Source organism: Mytilus californianus, unplaced genomic scaffold (assembly GCF_021869535.1).
Source record: "Mytilus californianus isolate M0D057914Y unplaced genomic scaffold, xbMytCali1.0.p SCAF_13, whole genome shotgun sequence".
NCBI classification, from domain to species: Eukaryota; Metazoa; Mollusca; class Bivalvia; order Mytilida; family Mytilidae; genus Mytilus; species Mytilus californianus.
Genome location: NW_026262615.1, coordinates 35,423,805 through 35,450,853, shown reverse-complemented (window position 1 = coordinate 35,450,853; position 27,049 = coordinate 35,423,805). Strand labels below are relative to the sequence as shown.

General features: G+C 32.1%; 1 protein-coding gene and 1 long non-coding RNA gene across 5 annotated transcripts in view; both read right to left on the bottom strand.

The window, feature by feature from the left end:
- Positions 1–27,049, bottom strand: part of LOC127723549 (uncharacterized) — a 180,844-nt gene that overhangs the window by 134,121 nt on the left and 19,674 nt on the right. The window lies entirely within an intron of this gene.
- Positions 16,994–18,321, bottom strand: LOC127723568 (uncharacterized). The gene is made up of 2 exons (XR_007992131.1): positions 18,157–18,321; positions 16,994–17,363 (listed from the first exon to the last, which is right to left on the bottom strand). It is a non-coding gene; the product is annotated as an uncharacterized LOC127723568 (long non-coding RNA).

Genomic DNA, 27,049 nt, shown 5'->3' with positions numbered 1-27,049 from the left:
TATCTTTACAAAACACATTATCTGCATCTAAATTTACTATGCATTTTATCTGTTGGTCATCGTAATAATCCCGCCCAAAATGGCGGTCCAAACCACAACTTTAATCTCAATCTCTTCCTTCATAATAAGGACTTGTGTTGAGAAACTTGAACTATATGAAATAAATGTGTGTGGTGCGTGCATATTATAAACTATATAATGTAAGGAGCTTTCGTTGTCGTTGTTTTAAGGGTTATTTAAGACCAACCGTCAAAAATCGTCCCGCGTCAGTGCAAAAAAGGGTGGACTGATGACATATCAATAAAGTGCCATAATTTGTCGATTTCAACAATAAAACGCAATATTATCAAATTATTATAGCTTATTTGTTGTACTTTCTAAAACATTTGGCTTGCAAAATGATAACGTGTGATTTTATCATATTTTTAAAATACCGCTACGGTTAGTAGATGCATCTAAAAGTCGTTATTATGAGCGGGAACAAATTAACATAGATAAACTTTCTGTAATCCCTCGAACGTGATGAAAATGTTTAGAATACATAGTTAATTGCATCTGTCGTTTCATGGACATTTACACCAAAAGGTATTGTTTTTTCCTTTAAAATTGATATGAAAATGTACTGGGAAATTCCTTTATGCCTTCAAGGGTTTACAGAACCCTGCTTACGTTCAACTCATCAACTGAGTATATCATACAGTCATACTGCACATAGGTCATAGCATATTTTGGCAGTAGTATAAAGTGAAAATAGAGGGACACTATTATTTTACAAGTTAAAGGCGTGTTCTTACTATCGTATTTATATAAAGACTGTCTATCTCTCCAATATTTTGGTATACCTCAGGCCTGTAACAAAGATAACAGGAGATAGTTACATTTGTACATGTGTATATATGTTCTTAAAAGTGTGGGGGATAAGGGTACGATTACAGTCCGACTAATTCAGTTAATGCAATAAAAAATATATATTGCCGTCTTCAGGATTAATCACAAGCGCTCGTCCCAGGCCTGTATATATTTTCTGAGGCTTAATCCGCCCAAATGAATAAAAAGAATTTGTATGAAAGACTAATTTTCAGGCTTTGTTGTCAAAAAGTGTTCCACGATACACAAAATCTCTTCACACTCATAAACAAAAACAAAAAAGAAAAGAACGGTCCATGCACATGTATGGATAATTTGAAAGTAAAATTAGGCACTTCATCAAGGAGCAGTTATAAAATCTCATCTCACTACTAAAACTCTTCATGTTGTCAGTACTCTTGGGCGTCTGGGTTCATCATTTGAAATATAAAGAAATACCAAAATAGTCAAAAAAATTATGTTGTCAGATCATGGTCAAACATTTGATATTCCTGGGATGGCTACATGTCTAAAGTACATAACTAATCCTTGTTATCCCGATACAATCAACCGGTTATTTACTTGTATAGGATGCATAATGTGCCAATGCGGACTTTAAATTTCTATACTTTCTCTGACCAGACTCCATATTCTACAAAAATTCATGTCTTGTATTTTATTATTTTTGTGATGTATTATGAACTGTGTTATTTTGTTAATGTTCATGTATACCATCAACCCCATGATAACTGGATTTATTTCAATAAAATACATATCCCAGCATTATAACAGTGAACATGTAAATTACATCTGTTTAAACAGTAACAGATTATACATAACCAAGCATTGACGAGTGCCCAATTAATCGTTTTTAAATTACTGCAAAATTATCTAAATGTTATTTGATAAAACATAATTATTTTGCTTTTATATATGGACAGCTAGGAGAATAGCCTACTCTTGATACATAAGTAATAAAATTTCAGTTACTGTGTATAATTGTTTAACATCATATTTGCATTAAGTTTTTACTTTCAGATGTAAAAGATATTTTGTGTTTAAATAGTACATCTCTCTGAAGACAATAGTTGGTTATGGCTGTGGATAATAATCAGGTAACTACATTATCAAATATGTAAAAAAAATACTAGAACCAGAATTACTTTAAAATCATTATTTTCACAATTTGCGCAAGAATCATACCAGTGTGCCACATTTCTTCATGTTTTTTACAGAAATTCTTAGTGGAATTCTAGCCAGCTCTGACAGCTTTCAGCACTAGTACTAGTACTGCCACAAAATGTAATTTTTAGATTCTTATTCGTTTTTAATTTGCAGTAGGCAGGTGTATTTTGTTTTACATGTAATGTTTATTTTTTTTTTGCTTTGAAATTAAATGGATTAGAATTATAATTTTACAATACGGAAAATGTCAGGGAAACCCTAATTATATTTAAGTCCTACATGTCTTACAAAAAAAAAATGTTTGTTATTTTCAGGATACCAAAGTTATTGAAAGGAGACATGTTTCTTTGTAGTGAAAGTGCAAGAAATAACACCATATTCTGGTTTACAAAATGATCACTCATACTGCATGCAATACAGGGAAAGGCATCAAACCAAGCCTCTAGAAGACATACATTTGTAGAATGTATTTTCTATGAAGTACACGTCGCAGAGGATACTTTATCTACCAAAAAATCAAATACAAATTGTGTCAGCTAATTTGACAAACTTAAGACGGAAGTTAACCAGAGTATGAAATCACCATTGTCAATATGTAAACTCCAACCAGTGACTATATATTTATTCAAATAGTGTCATGAATGGAATTAAAAAAGGACTTGGAAAATTAACATTTTTTAATATCGCTTTGTTTGTGTGAATAAAATTTGTCAGCAAGAACAAACTTCTTTTATTATAAGACATCCAAAATACATGATGTCTTCATAGCAGGTACCAGCATTTCTGTGGTTGGGTGTTCCCAGATAGTTTAGTTTGTAACAATGTTCCATTTTTGTGTCTTTCATGCTTGGTTCATAAGGAATGAACGAAATTATTTCATGTGGGAATAAAAATAAGGAGATGTGGTACGATTGCTATTAAGACAACTATCAGGAGATCAAAGGACAAGGATGTAAACGAAGACAGGTTAGTGTTCACTAAGATAGGTTTTCTAGATAGGTACTTTTTGAAAGTTGATAACCAATTGATTTATTGGGTCAATGGGATGAGGGTGTGGTGATGTGGGAATGAATATTTTAGCTTGGTGAGAATAAGAGGAAGAAAAAATGTTGCCCGTTCAAGATGAAAATGAATAAGCTGCTGCATTTTTGCCTCACATTAGGCATAAAAAATTATGTAAAAAAGTGAAAATGAAGCTATGCGACATAAACAATCTGAGCAACCGATAAAAATGAAATAATATTGACTATTTGTGAATAATCTGTCCAAGAGAAATCCTCCTGCCTTACCCCCTAAAAATGAAATGATTGTCCACTTATAGATTGCTCTTAATGCTAATAAAAACGTGTCAAATCTTAACCAATATAAAAATAAGAAGATGTATGAATGCCAATGAGACAACTATCCATAAAATTCAAAGGAAGTGGATGTAAGCAATTATAGGCAACTGTACAGCCTTCAACAATGAGAAAAACCCATATGGTATAGTTGGCTCTAAAGGCCACAATGTGAAAAATGTGAAGCAAATTATGAGAAAGGTGTATGACACAATAAGCAGATAACCCATCAAAGTTATTCGTAAAATGCTGTTAGTTGCTTGTGTTACTAATATTTTTCAAAAGGGAAGTTTACTTGTACTTGCCATGGGTACAACCATTAATTTAAAAAAAAAACAAGACGTTTATAATCATGAACTTATTTTTAACTTCCTGCCAGTCCTTCAATGAACCCAAACCTCTATAGTTCCAGTTTACACTCATGCATTTCCATTTTGAACAGACGAGAATTCTTGAAAATCAATGAATTCATTTAATTTCTCATTTGTTGCAGACCTTACATGTATATTGATTCTGTTAAATTTATTCATAACTTAACTTTCATAGACTTGGGATGATAAAGAAATCAACATACAAATATTGTATGGAGACTGACTATTCTTGAAAACTGTATGCTTTCCTCTAACTGCCAATGCTCTTGTGAAGGTTGGGTCAGTTTCATATACTAGAAGAAAGGAAAAAAAAACAAGCTGCGAAAATAAATATTGTTTTGACCTTCTCTTTGAGGTTATCTTAAATAGCTATTACTCGAATCATAAAGATGTGTTGGGCTACTCAAATTACGATCACAGGAAAAACCACAACATAATATATTACGATAATTTTCGGCAACTGCCAAATGTAAATGAATATCAAAGTTTATTTTCCAGCTTGGGGAAGGTCCTCAATATGACATATTCAGAAGGAATCGTGATATGTTTGCTAATTAACACAAAATATTGATTAAAGATGCTAAAACAAACTAAACTTAACCACAAACAAGTCAGAAATAATTATCTTGCAATAAACGCCGTTCAACCGGATATTTACTAACAGGCGCGTATAAATTTATAGTGGCGAGTACGTAACATCTCACGATACGCGAGAAGTGTCGATATACCGCGAAATTCCAATCCTTCTCACTTTACAAATCCTTGGCCAACCTTATTAAAATAGCCAATGTAAAAGCTTTAAACTTGATATTGTTCATTAAGCAGCCAATCAAATTATCTCAAAACAACTGATCAACAGTATACCGTAAACAAGGATTACTCGCAATAACGCATTAGAGCAAGTTTACGAAATTGTTTATGCTTGTTGTACCCGTTCCTTTGGTATAGTGTTGTGTATCGTACTTTTGAGCTGATATCTTTAATCACAATTAAGAAAAGTTGTTATAAATACAACATTGAGCAATATTTAACCATAATAATAATAAACGTTGTTGAGAAAAATATAAACTGTAAATACTGTAAATTTAGAAATCATTGCATACATTTATTTTTGCGATTTTTAAAAAATTGACAAAAAAGCTATTTAATTATAACGATTTCAGGAAAATTTTCATATACATGTAGCTATAGATATCATATACTAGTTCTAATTATTCCGATTCTCGACCATTCACATACAAAAAAAAAAACTTCTGAATTTTCATGAATCGATGATTTAAAGAATTTTATTTTACCATAATTTTCCAGTGGTACTTCAAACCAAACAATATATTTTCCAGACAACTTGTGTTGAGCTGGCAATATGATTAGCGAATCATGATGTAAAATCCTTGCCCAACTTTCAAAACTAGAAAGAGATGTACATGTCATATTGTAGGGACCCATATTCATAATAGCAGGTGTAACCGTGTTTACAACTGAATCATCTTCTACTTCCAGTACTAAAAGTAAAAACAACAATATAAAATAGTAAAATCACAAAAATACTGAACTCCGAGTAAAGTTCAAAACGGAAAGTCCCTAATCAAATGGCAAAATCAAATGCTCAAACACATCAAACGAATGGATAGCAACTGTCATATTCCTGACTTGGTACAGGCATTTTCTTATGTAGAAATTTTGAATTGAACCTGGTTTGATAGCTAGCTAAACCTCTCACTTATATGACAGTCGTATCAAATTCCATTATATTGACAACGATGCGTGAACAAAACAAACAGACATAATAGGTAAAAATGTCAATACTACAGCAATCAACATTGTGCTATAATCCTAATCACTAAAAAAACATACAAACATGTAACAACGAAGCACAAAATGGCATACAGACCAAGCATACTAGTAACTTCATTTTATTACATTTTGCACCCAAAATAACACATTTAGATAAATGAATCAGTTCATTAAACAAATTAAATATCCATGATATTTATAGTACTAACTAAAGAAACTTGTTCTTGTGTGTCACTTATACAACTTCCAGATTGTATTTATAAATGTCATAATGTATTGTTTTAGTAGCATGTTCAGTGTATAGTGCTATCCTTAATATATATTATTTATTTTGCAAATTCAGAAAATTACTTTCATAAGTCGTTCTCTTTATCGATTCTATGTCATGTCAATCATTCGTTTCCAATGCAACCACAACCGATATGATTAAAACAAAAACAGGAGGTGATCAAACTACATCATATCAAAATTGAAACACATGATGAACGTAAACCAACCATAACTTTCAAACATTTGTGCACTGTACTTTCTTTTAGAAAGATAAGTTTAATAATGGCAAAATTCATTATATGCAAAATTCAATAAGGCAAAGTTATTCGTACTGGCTACATAGCCTTATAATGCATATCCATAAGCATTAAACAGACTGAGGTGTCTTGATCATCAACCTTGTATGATGAACACCTTTCGGACTAAGTCTTTTGTATTTTGTGTTTTGTCTAAATTTACCGTCACAATTTAACAGTCATTTGTTTTTATGACATTTGTTTATTTGTCTTTATAAAATTCGATTGTCCAAACAAAATAGTGACAACGAATCTGTTTCAAAGTTTAAACTTTCGTAGTCTCATCGATTAAACACGTGAAACATTATATGACAGCTCACACATATGTATGAACAAAACAAAATGACAAACCATGTGAAAATACGTTTGTTAAAACTTATATACATAGTGTATTTCATTTGTTTCATTAATGAGTAAATAAAATCATTAATATATAATATATATATATACATAATGTGTATGAATCATAGGTTAGGGTAAATTATCTTGAAGTTGCTCATATGCCTATGAGATGAGTTTATCTGTAATGACGTGTATAAAATAAACGGAGATATGGTATGATTGCTAACGAAACAAATATCTACCAATGTTCAAATGGCGTATATGAAAGCAATTATACGGTTGTCAGCCTTAGACTTTTAGAACGGTTTCAATTTAACAAAAATGTTGTGACAGAGTTTGCTCTAATGTAATGCAAAAATTGATTGATTTGAGCTAACAAATTCACATAAGAGATACAATAATACATATGTCTGCAATCGCACGACTAGCATTTTGTAGGAGAAATTCAACATCAATCCAGTTTTCATTTGTTACTGTCACATGTGTCACAGTGATAGATAAGAGGAAATGCATAGGTTCAGGCATGTGAATTTGTCCATCTTAAAATACAATATGATCAAATATCTATATATTTAAGTCGTATTTTATCAGAGACATTGCAGTGTCTAGACAAATTCAAGTGCATATTTTTAAAACACATATCTAACAAATAAGGTTTCATGTTTGCTTCGAGGAAGTCGATTTGCAAAGCAAAAACAATGAAATATTCATACATTTACAGACATGAGTTATTATGCTTTTTGTCAAGTAAGAATAATATTGTGTTGTAATGGCGACTATATACGATACAACTTGATTGTTGACAACTGTATATATTATCAATCAGATGTGAATAAGCAATGTCGTAGTGAACAATACTAAATTGAATGCAAATCATAACATGATTTATTAAATGTAAGGATGAAAGATTTAAACACAGACATAATTTACAATATAAAATTAGTCAAGCAAACAACGAAAGTAGAAAACCACAGTTTACATTCACTGATGCATATAATTAAAAAAATGAATAAGTTTTTTTTTCACTTAAAAATGTGTACTCCCATTTAACGGAGCACAACGAACAAAACAACTAAATTAATAATTGAATACTAACGTACTTACAATGTAAAGGTGGATTGTTTCAAACCCTTTCATAGATATCTACTAAGGCACCTGTAAAATCAATTTTATTTTAACATAACATTCCAGGAAAAGATAACTCTTTAACAGAATTTAAAGTCGATGAACTCGTCTCAAACGTTGACCACGAAGAACAATTCTGAATTTAAATAAATGTATTGATCTTTTTTTATATCTTTAAAATAGACAACATTACAAAAACTATTCGAATATACAAACACATGTTTGTTATTATCAGATGTCATTCAGATGAAATGAAATGTATGTCGTTGCATACGTGGGTACGAATTTTAGGAAGAGAGTTTGAAATGATACAAAATCGTTTGTTCAATGCTTGCAATATTTTGATACACCAGTGCTGCGTTTACTACTTTATATAAAAAAAATCTCTTGGTTTTAATTAAAAGTTTAATGTTTCTTTAGAACTATATTTATAACTTTAAAAACATTTCTATAAATCTAACCAAACAACATTATACTAATATTTGAGGCGAATGAACCCTAGTGCTAACGTGTTTAAATCTGATTTGGCTGTCTTTTTTGTTTACCATCGCTTGCTGATCAAATTTTCTGTTAACAATTCTTCCTATCTTCTAAAGAATTCAAGAAAGTTGATTACTTGAAGAGACGATCGATTACCGATTTCACTTATACCGATATATGTGTACGTCACAGATAGTTACCAATCTACTTTAAAACGAAAACTTTCCATGGTATGCCTTCCACTTATGTTCACTACAAAACATTAACTTTGTTCGATGATTTGATTTATTGCCTGTTATTAAACACATTAAGGATATCATTTCCTTCAAATTTAAAATGCATATATTTTGTTTTCGCACATTAGAGGTTGCACTTCTGTCAATACAAACAATGCAATTTCCCATAGGAACTCCTTTTACGGCAAAAACTGTGCCACTTTTACTATGAATATTCGAAAAAAAATATATCCTAGACTGGAAAGTTCAAATGCACTACTATTTTTTCCAAATATAGGACTGTGCGGCATATTTTCAACACTTATATGCCTCGAACTTCTAAGAGTTTAAACTTATAATGAAATTCTGCACTACCCCTTCCTTCACTTTGGGCCTTTCTCATAATTCAATTTAGCCGCTATCCATGTGTATTTATACTAGTAACATTCCAAGTTATGTTTCTACGAGACGAAACATAGAGATCATATCCGGGAAACAGAAGGTTACAAAACAAAATATCTTTGAATATTATATATCTCCCGAAAAGAGGCGTGGTTTGTGAAACATCTGCATTTACAAAGTGCAACCTATATTAACATTTATTCAAATAGAAAACTCTTGAAGAACACTTTTCCTCAAAACAATACTGATTTACCCGGAATCAGAGTCTAAAGGAAATCTCTGCATGTGCTCTAACTTTTCTTTTACAGTACATTTAATACCCCCACCCCTGTCTCAATTTTAAAGGAATTTTACATCAAGACTTTAATTATTGTCAGCTTACCCTATGTGCATGTTTTCTGACATGGAATGCCTAAAACCTGTATGAAACTACTTTGATAACAAATTGAAAGCATTTCAGAATACTATCATTAATATATTTATAGTTAATCATTCCAACATTTAAGATTATATAAAGTATGCAATCCTGCCTCTGTCTCCAGTCAACATCTTACTGTATGCCCATTTATCTATAAAAATTCACAATGTCGGCCTCAAATGGTCAGTTTAGAAATTTAGTCACAATAATATCATCTCTTACCATATATTTAACACAATTTGTCTAATATATGAAAAGAAACGTTTAAACAAAGTCGTATTTGCAAAAAAATGTATGTATGCAGTTACCAGTTTGATATATAAATTCATTTCAAGTTTTATAGAGCTGACTGCTAAAATCAGTTTTCTGCATAACTTCAAAACAAGGTTATTGTTTTCTATAAAAAGACCTTTCTAAATAATAAAATTATAGCCTTTACTAGTTAAATTATCTGTTTTATGACCGAGGGGTTAGGTATTTTTCACAGTTTTTTGCAACTAGGGCCTACAATTTGCAAACTAATTCTGCTGGTTCTATGAATATGGAAAATTTAGTATGTTTTCAGGATACAACACAATATTGGTAGTTTTATAACATTCAGGTGTTACGGCTTACTTATGGGTTTTTGACGGGACCAAAAACAACCAAACAACAATGTTCATCAAGGATTTATGAGTTTCAATGACTGCGAAGAGTAAATATAAGCACTTCTTAACAATTTAGATTACATACATGCATATATTATGAATTTACTTTATATACGAAATGGCTTGCAACATATGCCCTCTACGGACCCTTTAGTTGTGCGGATAGGAATATTTTTGTTTAACATATAGTGTCCGATGTCTTCTTTCTTTATGACATGTATTAGTTAGACAGATTTTTTTTCTTGGTTGACTTTTATTTTCCATTCATTCTTTTTTTTTTATCAAGGTACACATAATTTCACATCTTATCATCATGGGCACTTTTATAGTATACTATCTACGCAAAGTGATGTGGGTTTCCTCATTGTTGGAGGTCGTACGATGACCTGCAGTTTTTATTTTCGTTCTTTGGTAATTGGTGGATAGTTGTTTATAAGTAATGATCATATCACATCTCCTTTTATGAATGTGCCAAAATGTAACAATGCTTCCTCACACTCCCCCACGAATCAATATGCATGTCGGGAACTCATTACCAGTCATCTCAATACTTAGAAAATTTACATTCTATCGCTTCGAGGTTTGTTGATTAAGGAAAACGTATGTTCATTCCAGATCTTTTGAGATCTCGGTAGTAATTACTTTGTTTATCATTGTAGTCTTCTTTTTTTTCCTCTTTCATATACGAGTTCCTAAATAAAACGTTTTTTTTATTAATCTTAGTATTGTTTTGACCTTTATTGTTTAGTCCATTTTTGTAATATCCTGTTGGAGTAGCTCGGTATCTATTCATCCCACACATTGTGTTATTGTATTATGTTAATTTGTTGGCGTTCGGGACGTTACGGCCACACTACCAGTTCGGTCACAGTCGTGTCAGCTACAGTCGACTCAGTCATACTTTTTCATTTTGTTCCTATGCATGAATCGGTTTGATAGAAGTTTGTTTTAAAAAGGAATTTTACGTAACAAGAAGTGTTTTGACTTAATTAATAATACAAAAATACAAATTAAAAATCAAATTTATAAAAAAAGAAATTTAAGGGGTTGAATTTATTGAATCTATCAGTTGCGATATAGAAAATGAGTTAATGGTTTATCTTGAAATTGTATTGTTTTTGTATGCAGACGATACAATTTTGTTATCAGAATCAAGCAATGATTTACAGTTTATGTTAGATACGTTTGCAATGAGTTGTGAAAATTGGAAACTGAAAGTTTCTATTAAAAACACAAAAAGATCTTATATTTTCTACAGGTAGAAGTGTAGAAAAAGGAAAGATTTTATTTTGTTTTACAGAAATTGAAATAGTTGAAGACTACCGGAATCTTGGTGTATATTTTACTAGAAGTGGATCATTTTTAACAACTAGAATATATTTAAGAGATCAGGGAACAAAGGCTATGTATAGTTTATCAAAAAAATGTCAAAGACATAATTTATCAATTGAATTGCAATAAGATATGTTTGATAAAGCCATTTAACCAGTATTATCTAACAGTTCAGAGGTCTGGGGTTTTGGAAATCTGGATATTTTAGTGAAATTACATTTGCGATTTTGATCATATTAAATCTAAAGCAGACAACACCAATAATAGTATTATTAATGGAGAACTCGGACGATTTCCGATTTCACTCACAGTTAAAGTATAATTATAAGGATTTAATTTGCCGAATATTTATAGCTTCATATTTTTTTCAACAGCTCGCTCAACATGAGAAAAGAGAGGCAAAGGATATCAAAGGGACATTCAAACTCGTAAGTCGAAAATAAACTGACAACGCCATGGGAAAAAGACAAACAGACAAACAACAGCACAAAAAACAACATAGAAAATCAAAGACTGAACAAGACGAACCCCACCAAAAACTGGGAATGATCTCAGGTGCTCCGGAAGGGTAAGCAGATCGTAAGGGTAAGAAGATCCTCTTCCACATGTGGCACGCGTCGTGTTGTTTATGTAAAAAAAAAACCGGTAATAAGTCTTATTCGGTAGGTCACATTCAGGGGAAGGGGACGAGATTGTAGTTTCGACAATTGGAACATATCCGTCCTCATCTGTGAAACACATATTCCATAACGGCCAACCAACTCGTGATGGCGTCCGTAAAATTTACGAAGGGACAATTTCAACTTCACCACTTGGAACTCTTGGTTTAATAGCTTCCTTGTGAGCAGCAAATCACTATCATGGAAATAATGATAGGAAGCACAAGCCCTGGAATATCGTTTCAACTGGGAGATATATACTCCGTATCCACGCTCTGCTGGAATGCTGCTATATATAAATGGATAGTTCACAATTAGGAAGCTTAAATCATTTCTTTGTCGTAAAGTTCTGTTTTCAACCGACCCTCATTGTCAATTACTAACTGTAAATCAAGATATGAGGCGGACTTTACTGTATCTGTTGTATCATTTATCTCAAAGTGCGATGGGATAGTCATGATGCCCCTAAACGCGCGAATGATAGTCACTGGAACCAACGGAAGTGCAACAAACTCGAAAGTGGTCTATTATATTTTCCTCCCTTTATGACAATTAAAACAAAACCATGACCGAAACGACTTTACAAATTATGGCCGAACTGACAGTATGCCAAAACGACTGTGACCGATACGGCAGTGTGGCCGAAATTTACGCCATCGATTTTTTTTGTATTCTTGTCTTTTATTTTTGCTAACGTGCTTTGTCTATAGATTGTCTATATTCCATTTTGTTTTTCTTTGTTGCCATAGTTGTTTGTTGTTATTATAATAGTGATTAAGATTATAGCACATTGTTGACTATTGTTTATGAGTTATTACCTTAATTGATGACATTTTTACCTATTATGTCTATTTGTTGTAGTCGCACATTGTTGTCAATATAATGGAACTCTATGCGACTGTCATACAAGTGAGAGGTTTGGCTAGCTATAAAACAAGGTTTAATCCACCATTTTCTACATTGATAAATGCTTGTATCAAGTCAGGAGTATGACAGTTGTTTTTCCATTCGTTTGATGTGTTTTAACTTTTGATTTTGAGATTTGACAAGGGACTTTCCGTTTTAAATTTTTCTTTGAGTTTTGTGTTTTTGTCAATTCACTTTTCACAACATTCCCATATCCGGGGAGATTAGAAAAGAAAGAGGTAAATTGCATTTCATAAGTCAACAGATATAGAGAAAAGTGGTGAAAAAGGACTAAACAAATCAAATTAGGGAAACATTCTTCAAAGCATTTTACAGAAACGACATCAATACTACATAAAACTGTGGTACAGGCATTGTAGCTGGTTATAAATCATCAACCACTCAAGGATATATAGTGATTGTAACCATGCAATTATAACTTATCATAAACCGTTGTGTGCATACTGATCGTGGTAAGTCGATCAATCATCGGGATGTCTATAAAAGAATGCAAACTATTTCTACAATTCATAAAATCAAAGAAGACACTCTCTTACCGGATTGAATAAAAAAAAGAGAGGCAAAAGATATACCAAAGGGACATTCACACTCATAAGTCTGAAATAAGCTGACAACGCCATGAAAAAGAAAGAAAAGAACCCAAAAAGACAAACAACAGTATGCAAAACACAACATAGAAAACTAATGACTGAGCTACACGAACCCAACCAAAAACCCAGGATTATCTCATGTGCTCTGGAAGGGTGACCAGATCCTGCTTCACATGTGGCACCCGTCGTTGAGTGCTGTTGTTATTCATTAAAATGGTCTCTATCTGAATCGAGATTACATCCTTAGCTAATACATAAAAAGTTTGCAGAAGTATTGGACAGTACAACAGACTGCCGCCAACCAACAACAACCGACTCCTCTGAAAACATTGACTTACAAATAGAGGGAAATAACAACGATCAACACGTGACACAGAAAACACGACTTGGTACAGGCACACAATGTGCATGTGGTGGGGTTCAATAAAACTTATTAAGGATTCCTAGAGGTTTTTAATTAAGCACGACAGGCTTCCATTTGTTGTACACACGGATCAAACATGGTGCTTGAATAAACTTTTTTCAAATGATTTTTCAAATGATTTTAAATTATATAAACGACAAATTTATGGAAAATGGTCGAGCCAATTATTTTCATTTCAGCACTCCAGTGTTAACTACTTCGCTGGTTAAACCATCAGAACGAAACGTTCACCAGCAGTTCCTTGACCCAGTGGTTTTAAATTCTTATTAAAGATATAAAGCTGATAGTTCAGTAAGCAAAATACGCGCTTTTCATCTATACAAGACTTACCGGTTGCGCTTGAATCAGCAAGTTGAAAAGCATATTCGATAACGAAGTTATGATGAAAAGATTTGAAGACTAAACGTTAAACCAGCTTTACGTGTGCACTTTTGATGAAGTCTTATCTAACTGAATTATTGATCATATATTCTATTGGTTGTAAATGGCTTACAACAACAAACAGTAATTGACCGAGGAGTATGAGACAACGACCCAGTGATCTTCTGATAAGTTTTTTAAGCTATCTGTAAATTTGTATTACATACATGTATCTTTATCAGTGTCTTCTTGCAGTGCCCTTTACTCAATGAATAATTATCCATATAAAAAGGAGCATGTGGTACATGTATGATTGCTTATGAGACAACTCTCCGCAGGAGTTCATATGACGTGGATGTAAGTAAACATAGGTCACCATACGGCCTTTAACAATAAGAAAAAAACCCGTACAGTATAGTCAAGCAGCTATAAATAATGTGCAACAATTTACACGAGTAAAATAACTGCATAACTTTTAACAATACAATCTACAAAAAACACCCGCTTGAACTATTGACGTCACACAACAATCACCTCTCCACTGTGGTGTCAGATATTTTGTATTATGACGTAAAAATTTTACGGGAACCTTTGTGATGTCCAGTAATGGCGTACAAATAGCGATAAGGTGTTTTTATGCTTGCACGCTTCTTATATAATTTATTCAAAAATGCTTTTAATTTTGATACTTACGTAAGAATTATGTGAAAACAGGACATTTTACCCAAGTCGTGCGCTGAATAAAACATAGTGTAATGCGGAAACTTAGAACTTTCGAACGATCAAAATATTCAAATTTTCAAACCTGTTCAAAATGTCATCCAGTTTTTTCTTACCTCAACTTTTTGTAACGTCCTTCCCTGTTTACTGCTATTAAAAGTAATGATCTTCGAGTCTGTAACCTGTACAACATTATGCTTTATAATTACAGTGAAATAACTTTTAACACCTGATTCTATAAACATATAATCTAGATATTTCCTAGACAGCATTTCTAACGTAGCATCGATGACTTCTTGTAGAAAGATTACATCAGGTCTTTCCCTTCAATTAAAATTAAGTGTAACTATTGATAACAGTCGATTGGAAATTATAAAGTCAGAATGCAAGCTTCTATTGTTATAAATGAATGTAGATAATAAGTTGAGGATATATGCAGCGATGAAAGGGCTAACTGACCACATAAAAAAGTAAACTTTTGGACTTCAACAATAAACAAGAATCTTTAAAATATGTCAAATTCTAACATGTCTAAATTACCACCAGTAAAATATGCTACAAATATATTCAAAATCTTTACAGTCATTGATTGCAGGTTCAGTATTACGTATACTTTTCAAAAATAGTCAGAGTGTGACAGTCTTCAACATGTTCAATGAAACTGTTCAAAGTTTGAATTTAAGTGTTTCAAAATGTACCTCTGATTCCTGGTAAATATTATTTGGCTGTTCTTTTCTTCTTCTTAAAAGCAATAATTAGCATGCGAGTCTACAATGCAACTTAGCAAAATTTAAATTATTCAAATATGCACTTATTATCCAAAATATTAAAGTACAAGAAATGAACAAAGTTGAAACTCCAATGTTTCCAATACTAGAACTAATCCGATGTATTTGTTCATGCTGGTAATATTGCAGCTACTATTTTATCACACGGTACACTTATCTATTTATGATTGCTAATACAGCACTTGTTCGTTCCATGATGCTAACGCTAGAAAGACCTTCGATGTTCCATGATAACAATTTATTTCTTCTGTTGACGATTCTTCGTCAGATATACTATAAGAATATATGCCAAATATATGTATAGAATAAAATAGGTGGATAATAGCGTTAACATTAGTGTAAAGGACACAAGGTGACATAAGATTGTATGTTTTACTTTGAAGAGAATATTTAAATTTTTGTATTTTTCAAAGTTCAGGTGATGCAAAATTGAAAAAAAATAGTTTTCGATCATTGACGTTACAATAACTTTATATCTGATGTCACGAAAAGATGCTTTCTGTGGGATGTTGCGACACATATATAGTTTTTGGACCCGCAAATTTAGAGCAAATGTAAGTACCAACTATATAAATTCTACCAAAGGAATATATAGATTACCCTACTGTATTTAGTCAAACGTTCAGGAATTGTTGATCCGCAATGCTCTTCAACATCGGTCATTGATTTGCTTTTTTAACTTTTTAATGGGAACGTCACTGATGAGTCTGTTGTAGACGAAACACTCGTCTGGAGTTCTTAATTTCAACCCTGGTAAATATGATGATTTTAAATTATGTTTGTCTATATAAACAATAACTTTCATGTCAACACTGTTGTGGTACATTTTTTCCACTCTATATCTATGTGTGAAATATAAAATTGAGAATGGAAATGGGGAATGTGTCAAAGAGACAACAACCCGACCATAGAACAGACAACAGCAGAAGGTCACCAACAGGTCTTCAATGCAGCGAGAAATTCCCGCACCCGGAGGCGTCCTTCAGCTGGCCCCTAAACAAATATATATACTAGTTCAGTGATAATGAACGCCATACTAAACTCCAAATTGTACATAAGAAACTAAAATTAAAAATAATACAAGACTAACAAAGGCTAGAGGCTCCTGACTTGGGACAGGCGCAAAAATGCGGCGGGGTTAAACATGTTTATGAGATCTCAACCCTCCCCCTATACCTCTAGCCAATGTAGAAAAGTAAACGTATATGTCGTTTTGTCATATTTTGTAGAATATTGTGGTCTTCCAATCTTTCGAAACTAAATCTTCGTTAATTATCATTTTACATGATATATTTTTAAAGCTTATACAGTTTCATCTTTGTACAAACGTCTATACAGTTATAGTTCAGCTACAAATCACTTGATTTTGTAAAACAGCTCTGAGTGCATCTCTCTTATAGTGCATTTTACAATTCTTCCTTGAATTATCAGACGAGGTTACCGCTATAACCAATATATATAGTCCTTTATTTTTTTTTATTACAACAAGTAGCAAACAAAGACTGATGTACAAGATTTTACTGTAAAACTTTGCACTTGGTACCTGAAAACTTCAATGTAAAATTCCCTCCGTCATCCCACTAGCCAGATATTCAACAGTTTTCATTCCTTTTCCAGACAAATTGTTAGATTATGACAGTGTGATCGTTATTCATATTTTGGAATATTGTTACTTTCACTCAAGACGCATAACGTATTTGTGATTTCAAATTCAAAACCATCAATTCTATATGGACAAACTGATAGCTGTACGTCTGTTATATGTCTCAGGTCATTACATATTTGCCATTCTTCTGTAACTGTTGTGATTTCTTGTAAGCATTCCGGTAGTTGTGCTGTTAAAATGGCAATAAGTTTTTATCTATATATCTTTTTTTCATTGTATCAATCTCAACCTATCTAAAATTAACACATTAGATTAGATGCACGCAGACTTTATTCTAAGAAATATCAACCAACAGGTTTCCATTGTGCTGAGTTATAGTTTTTTCGGCCATAAATAACACGTTATAAATAAAATGAAACAAAGTTTCCAAATTGCTCGCTTATAAATGTTGAAATTGTAAAAAGACTAAGGTTTCAACTCCCTCGGGTAAAATTGGCCTTAGATGGATTTGGCTATTATGTTAGGATCTTTTTTGGTTTGACAGCTCTTTAAGGTTTTCGGTCCTTATACATCCTTGGCTTTCAAATATTCGGCTTTGAGCGTTCCTGATGAAGGTAAATATAGAAAAGCACTTCGGACGCTTGAAATTCATAACGTGTTGTTCTTATTTTTTATAAACATGATAAAGTTTATGCGTCCGAAGCACTTTTCTGGATTTATCTCAAAGCCGAATATTTGAAAGCCAAGGATGTATAACAACCGAAACAGGTAAATGCTATATGACAAAAAAGGACTTAAAATTGCCAAATCCATCTAAGATCAACCTTGCCTGAGGGAGTTAATTTTGAACTAAATACAGCCGCTCTTCTTTTTCACTAAATATAATAAGTACACGTCAGAATTCAAATTTGCAAACTATGTATTTGCCTGTCATATTGCTTGACCTTAAAAGGACAACACTGACTTTCGAGCTATAAATCAAAAAAAGAAATCTGTTTTAACGCACAAATATGTAAACCTACTTTGATTGTTATGTAGTGCACACAAAGCCTCTAGCTGATTTTTTTAACGGCTTCTTCAAGTGATTTAGCCAGTCTTTCTAGATTTTCAATAAGTTTCCAATCTTTCGTCTCGATCATTTGTGAATTGTTCTGTTTGTAAAGTGATAGATTCGAGAGACTACACAACGCTTCTGTAAAATATAACTTAATGTTATTACATGTTTCACGCCAGTTTTTACATAAAGATACCGTTTAACCATAGCGCAAAATTTTGAGCAAAATCTATATAATGATTTTATTGTTTTGCCATCCAAAAGTAACAATATTAATTTAACAATTATTACATGTATTACTATTGTTTTAATAATAATGATTTTGAGCACGTTACTGCCATTACGAAAATACGTGAAGCAATAGATGATGCTTTAAACTGCAGTTAAAAGTAGATTTTTATGTAAATTTATCAATTAATGAATCGATTCCGTTAATTTACAAAGGCATCTGAAACATGTTTTGTATAATGCAAAATAATTTACCATTCTTTCAAAGTCTCATCCACCCTCACCCGCATCCAATATAACAAAACAAGTTATCTGTCGATACCTGTATGTGGGCATTGCAAAAGGTCATGTTTTTTTTCTGACTGTTAAAGGCGTCCTTACACTAAATTCATTGATCGATACTAAAGACTTAGATACATGATTTTTTATTAGACATTAGTGGCTAAGAACTAGTTGTCGGTGACTTCAAGTTCTCTCAGATTGTTCACCATTGACACTGGTTAGAGATTCTGTATGTGCCTGTCCCATGTCGAGTGCCTGTAATTATTTGGTTTTCGATTGTTGCTGTATATCATATTTGTACTTGGTCAATTGTTTTTCGTTTACTGTTTTGTACATAATCAGGCTGTTAGTTTCACGTTTTTATTGTTTTACATCGTAATTTCGGGGTCTTTTATAGCTCACTATGTAGTATGGATTTGCTCATTGTTGAAGGCCGTTCGGAGACATTTAGTTGTCAACTATGTCATTCGGTTTCTGGCGGAGAGTTTTTTTATTGGCAATTATACCAAATCTTAATTTCAAATATTTCGGTATATAATTTTTTTTTTTAATACTTGACAGTTGTGTCATTGTTAGAAAACTTTGAATTTGTCAATTTGAATGATAATGGTTTTGACTCGGATCGTTCTCGTTAAATCAATGTTATTTCAGAGATGAAAATCAATAGCACCAAGTGAACACTTTGACAAGGACTACAAAAAATATTTAAACAACACTTTATATATTTCGTGTGTCCGAAGCGCATTTCTGGATTTATCTTCATCAGGAATACTCACAGCAAAATATTTGAAAGTCAAGTTGGGGATGTATGAAATTCAAAACAGGCGAAGAGCTACATGTTTATGACTAAAAAGAACCCAAATAATACCTAAATCTATAAATAATGTGCAATTAATGAATAAGAGTAAAGTGAAATATTTTTACCATACTGTTCTTCTGTGTCCCCTTGTTCTGCAATTCCAACAAGAAGTGGCACTGCACCATACTGTACAAATATTCTTTTGTTGGAATCATTTCTAGCCACCTGTTTTACAACTGTATAAAAGATGAAAAATATTAAAACATGGGAGAAAAAGATGAAGGTTGATAATGTCAGATAATGTCAGAATGATATTTTCTTTCGGTAACTTTCCTGCACTACTTAGTCCGAAAAGAGCAAATAATTGAGAAAAGTAATTGATTGAGAAGAGTCATTAATTGAGGAGAGTTATTAATTTAAAAGAGTCATTAATTGGAGGAGTAAGCAATTGAGAGTTATTGATCATGTTGATTGGGAAGAATACGTTATTGACAAGAGTAATGAACTGAGAAGAGTCATTAATTGAGAAGAGTAATTAATTGAGAGCAGTAATCAAAAGAGAAGAGTAATCAATTGAGAAGAGTAATTAATTGAGAATTGAGAAGAGCTATTGATTGAGAAGAGTAATTAATTGCCATGAACTCCTTTTTTGTTTCCTATTTCATTTTATTCATTTCATAACAGATATCATACACATAAGTTAGTTTTCTTACTTTTCGCTTGCTCCGTTAGTGACCAGATGTCCCAAAATTCACATTTAGTCTTGAATACCATGGAAAATGCCCATACCAAATACTTAATGATGCCATCGTTGCTTTTCAAAGTTTGAATTTCAGATTTATTCGTTATATTACTGAGGACTGCTAAACTGAGAAGCTGAAATCCATTGTCGTCCGAATTAAGATAAGATGTCATCGTTTCAATACGTTTTACATCGCGAATTCTTTAAATGTTTTCATTAAACATAGATAATATATATAGCAAACGACAAAGTAGTTCAAAAATATCTTCAGCTTCTGTCATCTTTGAAAGCGAACTGTTAGATAACATCTTTGAATGGATTTTCTAATACCAATTGATCCAAGATGTAAAAAAGGCAACTGAGAATTATCATACATGTTTCGCCAACATAATAAAAGAGGGGCGAAAGATACTAGAGGGACACTCAAACTCATAAAACGAAAATAAACAGACAATGCCGGCGTCATGGCTAAAAAATAAAAACACAACCAGACAAAAAAAAAAAGAACACAAAACACAACATAGAAAACTAAAGACTAAGTAACACGAACCCCACTTAAAACTGGGAGGTGATCTCAGTTGCTCCGGAATCCTGGCCCACATGTGGCACCCGCCGTGGAAAGAGTTATCAATTGAGTTTAATAATGATTTATCATTTCCGATGAATGTGCTAAATATCTATGATACTATTTACAAAAAAATTGATTTTTCGGCCAATCGTGTAAACCGCTACATGAATGTATATTAGGATTAACCAATCAATCAATGATGAGTTATATAATGTGAAAAAAGTAAGCTATTAACTTAACAAATAGAAAATTTCAGTAATCCCTTCTAATACTGACATATACATACAACAATAATTTTAAATATTCTCGATTTACAGTATTTGAAAATCTTTCTATTTCACAGAAACCTATCATTGATTAAAGAACAAAGACAGTGGTGTGAATTTTAAGTTTACCATCAAAGATAGATAAATGAACAATATCCTCTTTGGTCGGCATTAATAACGTAACTGTCTGCATGCAAAGTTTACCTTCGTTGATTACTGAAAACAGCAATTATGGTTTTGAATTCGAAATCAAAATTCAAGAGTTTGTCTCGAGTGAAGGCTACAATATTTCAAATTAGGTACTGTAAACCAACGTATTTTTGCAGATACTTTATTTCGCGTTTAGTCCTTTCTAGCCAACTTCGCAGCGATTTAATTTCGCGATTTCAAATTCATTTGTTGTATTTAGATGAGGAAAGATCCAAATTTTAAATTTTCGCGACTATTTTTATTCACAAAAATATATCAATTTATTTTTATTGGTTCTTGGTAAATATTTTGATTGCTCGCTTCTTTTACTGAAGTAAGGCTCTACCCACTGATCAAGTTTTTTAATTACTGTGTTTAAAAACTCTGTCATCTGTGATATTTTGTAACACAAATCATGATCATCTTCTGCCGTATGGACTAAATATGACAACAATGTGTTCACAGTTTGATATTTTCATCTTGCATGCCGGGAAACTCATTATCGTCTCCAATTTTTAAAAGTTCAGTAGAAACGTCAAAAAAATATCAATTATTTTATAGTTTTTTTTCATACTGTTAAATTTTTTTTCAATCATCTCTGACATCTTAGGAGAGGAATCATAACAAGAGAGAGAAGAACGAACTTCATGCAATAACTCCGAGGACTTCCAGAACTCAGGATTAACATAACATTCGTTTGTTTTCTCGTTGTATTCTGCTTGTATCCTTATCATTGAGCTTTTGACAAGTTCTAGTAGATTATATAGACTTACAACTTCAGGCAAGGGTAAAAGTGTCGTTTTTATAAGCATGAATTGTTCACTGTCTAATACCAAATTGCCTTTGTGTTTTATAATTTCGCGAACTAATTCTACGTCCTGTTTACTTGGCTTCTCCATTTAGAGTCTTAAATGTATTCAAACAAAACTGTAATATGAGCTATTAGATATTCTAGATTTATCTAAAATTGATATAAGTATAAGAATATAATTATGACATGCAATTATGATAAAAACAATCTGCGTACGGAGTGCATATCTGTTACATACGAGCTTTGCAATACTTCACTTTTTATATGACAATATCCGGCACAGAGATCACCGTGCTAAGCTATTTGGGCTCTGCAATACAAGAAACAAGTTGGAATAAAAATGCAGTATATCCCTTCATAACATGACATGATTTAATGTTAGTCGAGAATATAAAGTTGGTATGCTTTTCATGATTCTTAACGTTACGCTCAAACAAAGTTTAGATGTCGGCTGGAAACAGCTTATACTTTTTTGGTCTGTGTCACGACTCTATATTATTTACATTGTAATATACATCCCCTCAATTTTGTGTACCCTCTCATGTGCGTATAAAACAAAACCGGTGGTAAAAGAGCCAGGTTAATTAACAATAGGACACTCAATTTCAAATTGGATTCATTCAGATAATTTCTTTGAGGTTCTGAGATAGCACAGGCGTACTTGTATACTTGCATTCGTGATAGACAGAACGATGTCATTTCTTTCGTGTGTCCATTTTTCCTTTCTTGGAGTAAGAGATATAACTTGTGTAACTAACGAAGCACGTCTTTTTTATCCCGATTTCCGCTAGAGGATTGCACTTACGTACACTTAACCTTAAATGTATGTGTCATAAAAAAAACAAATTATTCATATAAATCAGGACAACTTGGACTAAAAACAACTGGAAACAAATATATGAAACTACTTGTTCCGGTAATTTAATTTAAACCAATAAACCTCAAATGAATTCAGTAAAAGAACAGACATAAGCAGTCAGAGAAAACTTGGCCATGTGCAATACAAAAATGTATGCATAGACAATGATCTAATAGAACAGCTGATTATTCAATTTTGTCATAGTCTCGTCCATCTTTGAGCTGCCAAAATATATATAAAGAATTGAATAAATAAAAAAAAAATAAATAAACAATGCATGATAGGAGTTTGCTTCCTTTTATGATATAAAAATGGTGACTACCTAAATAATACTATACCTTGTGCGTACAAGATCTTTTCAATAATGCTATTTACCTGCGTAGCAACAAATCCAGTACTAAAAAACTCTTCCTGGAGACAAACTTGAACATTTTCTGTTCAAATAAACTTTTACATTTAAGGACATGTATCGTTTTCCCTTACCCTTTCCTTTTGGCTTACCAATCTTTCTAAATTAAAAAAAACACATATCATGAACAATGACGATTAGAATAAGTCAGCACAAAATTACTACACGGAAAACAAATATATAATTTAAAATTTTTAAAGGATATAATACTTACATAACTTAGAGTATAAAAGATAACCGACACGTATATGGATTTACTTGCTGATAACATGTTTTATTTATAATCAATATGCCTTTTTCAATAATTCTATAGATTATCGTCAATATTTGTACAGTGCTACTAAAGAAAGTTCTTAGTGATTTGTCTTATCAATAGAATGATTATCTCCCCTTCCAGCGTATTTCTATCTTCCAATGAAAATATATCTGTAACGGCAAAACATAACAGGATAGGAGCAGTGGCGGGTTCAGGTCGGGGCGCACCCGGCACGGGTTCCTTAAAAAAGAAAAGAAAATGTAATAAAAGTAAAATTACAAAATTAGGCAAGTTTTTGGTCAGAATAAGGTACTCTGATTCCTGAGTCTCAGAACAAAAAATGCTGAGATATATTGGTGCATGAACTATATCAAACAACGAGGCATCAAATAAAGGAATGAAATTGTTAAAAAATGACAGCAATACCTTTAGCATATTTGAATTGAGTTTATGGAATAAAGAGTAATGACCCAAATCTACAGAAAAGTGGATCAACAAAATAAATAATAGAGAAAGATAGGACAAAACTATAAAGAATAGAGAATAATAGGTAGTTGAATATAAAGAACAACGAATAAAGGAGTGCATAAATATAAAAAAAGGAGAATAATGGAGAACTAAAATATAAATGTATACAGAATACAAAATAATGATAAAATTTTGTCTCGTCAATCCTCGATGTTACAATATGTAAACAACTAGCTGATTAAAACCATTCATCGGGAATTAGCTCCCCCTCTTTTCGGTAAATTCCCGCGTCTTAGGGTAATCAAAATATTCATTACTCTTTCCGAAACTGTTAACCGAATGCCCTCATATCAAACAAAAGTATGTTTATCAATCAATGTTGCAAACTTTATTTGAGACATGCATGATAACTGTATACTTGAATCATTTACCAACCTCTTTGTGCAGTTTCAGAAATTGTTCAAAATCTGATATAAATCGATGTAGGAAGATGGGGTATGAGTGCCAATGAGACAGCTCTCCATCTAAGTCACTATTTGTAAAAGTAAACTATTAAAGGTCAAAGTACGACCTTCAAGTCGAAGTCATGACTCACACCGAACAGCAAGCTACATATGACCCCATACATGACTAGTGTAAATTCATTCAAACAGAAAAATCAAAGGTCTTATCTATATAAAAAAACGAGAAACGAGAAACACTTATGTACAACAGCAATAAGCTACAACCACTGAACATCAGGTTCCTGACTTAGGATAGATGCAAACAAATGCAGCGGGTTCAAACCTTTAAATAGCGCCATATTTCACCCTAACCTTAAACAATAGTGTAACATCACAACATAGAAGGACCACTATAGAATATCAATTGAAATGGCGCAACTCAATAAAAAAAACTGTAAACAAAAACAAGAGAACATACACTGAACGAATAAATTTGATAAAGCATGTAAATACGAAAACATGTTAAATAGCGTCAAGCGACAGTAAACTTGGTTTGTATTAAGGGAGATATGTACTGTACTTGTACGAGTAAGCAACCCTTTGACAATTAAACCGAATACATCTATAGGTTAGTATATAGTTACAGATCTACAGATGTTAAACCCTATGTTTATTAAAGTTATAATTGTATAATTGTATTATTCTATATTTTATATTTAGGATGCCTAATTTATGAAGTCTGAAAATAATGACTTGTTATGTCACTGTGTATTGTTTCTTTACAAAAAAATGTGCGATTTTTTTCTTTAAAGTCAATTTTTTGTCTACCGTTGAAAACCAAATTTTCATTGCTGTGTATACAATACTGAAATAACGGAAAACTAAGCCAATATAAATAATATATAGTTTTTTCTTTCTCCATCTGTTCATTATATCAAGCATTTTGACTGATAACGATATTTATAGTCTGCCTTTTCTCCCTACTCAGTATATTCTTAAAGTAATAATGATATTTATATTATATACAAGCTGATCCTTACTCAATCTGATCAAATCAAGGTAATTTTGCTTCACCTCTAATCCCTTGCAACTTTCCTGAATATATTACAAAATTGTATACCAGAACATGAAATTAATAATTAGTTATAGTGAATGTTCATGCCTGTGAAAACTCTAAATTGGAAAAAAATGGAATACATTTGTTCGCTTGTAGGTCAATTACTAGTTTATAATGAAGTTATTCAAGCGGTATACAAGGTATACACCGAGGTTGAAGAGGTCAAGTTGAAGTTATCCCTTCATAAAGTTAACGGACGTCGTCATTAGTTGGTTAACAGTTTTGGAATATCTTTTCACCGATGACAACATGTTCAAATTCAGCAACACAATCCCGTCCTCTTTTCTCTGAATGGGACATATCGAATTCGATTCATCAGTCAATAAGGCCATACTTGCAAATAAGCAACATGACGGGCGCCGCATGTTGAGCAGCTAGAATCTACCCACCATTCAGAAAACCATCGGTTTTAATGGGGTTCTTGATGCTCAGTCTTTAATCTTCTATGTTGTGTTTTGTTTGATGTTGCTTGCCTTTTTGTCGTTTATAATATTTTTCCATGATGTTGAATACCTTGTTTGTAAATTTAGCCTCTCTGTCTTCGTTATGATTTGCCTATTTCCGGTTTTCTTGTAACCTAAATGAGTGTGCAATTTTTCGAAAAATGACTCACTGATTAACTGTATGTATATAACATGCTAGGATATTAAATGGAAAAACTTATCTAAATATTGATAAGAAAAAAAAAAATAAATGTGTTAATATTTCAAAAGCTTGTTAACAAAAAAACAGCTGTACTTTGCTTCTCTTTCTCCCAGTGTAAAACCACTGTCTCATTTCAGGGAAAGAAATGAGCGCTCTAAAACATCCTCAACTCTTTCGTCTTCTATTCGAAATGTTAAGAACATATTTGAATGCCTTAGAATAGATATTAGTTATTTCACAAGATTGTGTGAAGCGTATAACATACCCTTCGATATTACGTGGTTTGTAAGGTGACATGATTTTCTGTAGATTGAAGGATTGTATTAGTTAATTGCATATATACGTTCAATATTAGATAAATGTAAACAATTTTGACAAAAGGACAAAAAAATCTATTCTAAAAATGTGTTATACACTAAACAAATTACAATCTCATGGTCCTATTAAACATAGTTTGATGACAACGCGACTTTCCATTTTTTTCTTACATTTGCGTAACAAGTTTTGAATTCTTGTATATTTTTTCGTCCATGTGAAATTTCCACATATGGGTTTCAGAGTCTTCAAACGATGTTTTACAAGAGAAAGCATATACCTGAATAAAAAAAAATTATAAAAAAGAAAGATACCTGTTACAAAAAAGATATATATGTTTTCGATCACATTGAAACTTCGTGGACAAAATTTAGTGACCTCATATTTATATATAAATGCATTGTTTATAATATATCAATTAAGCAAACAGAATGTTTCCAGAAACCAAACCAAATCAACCAATG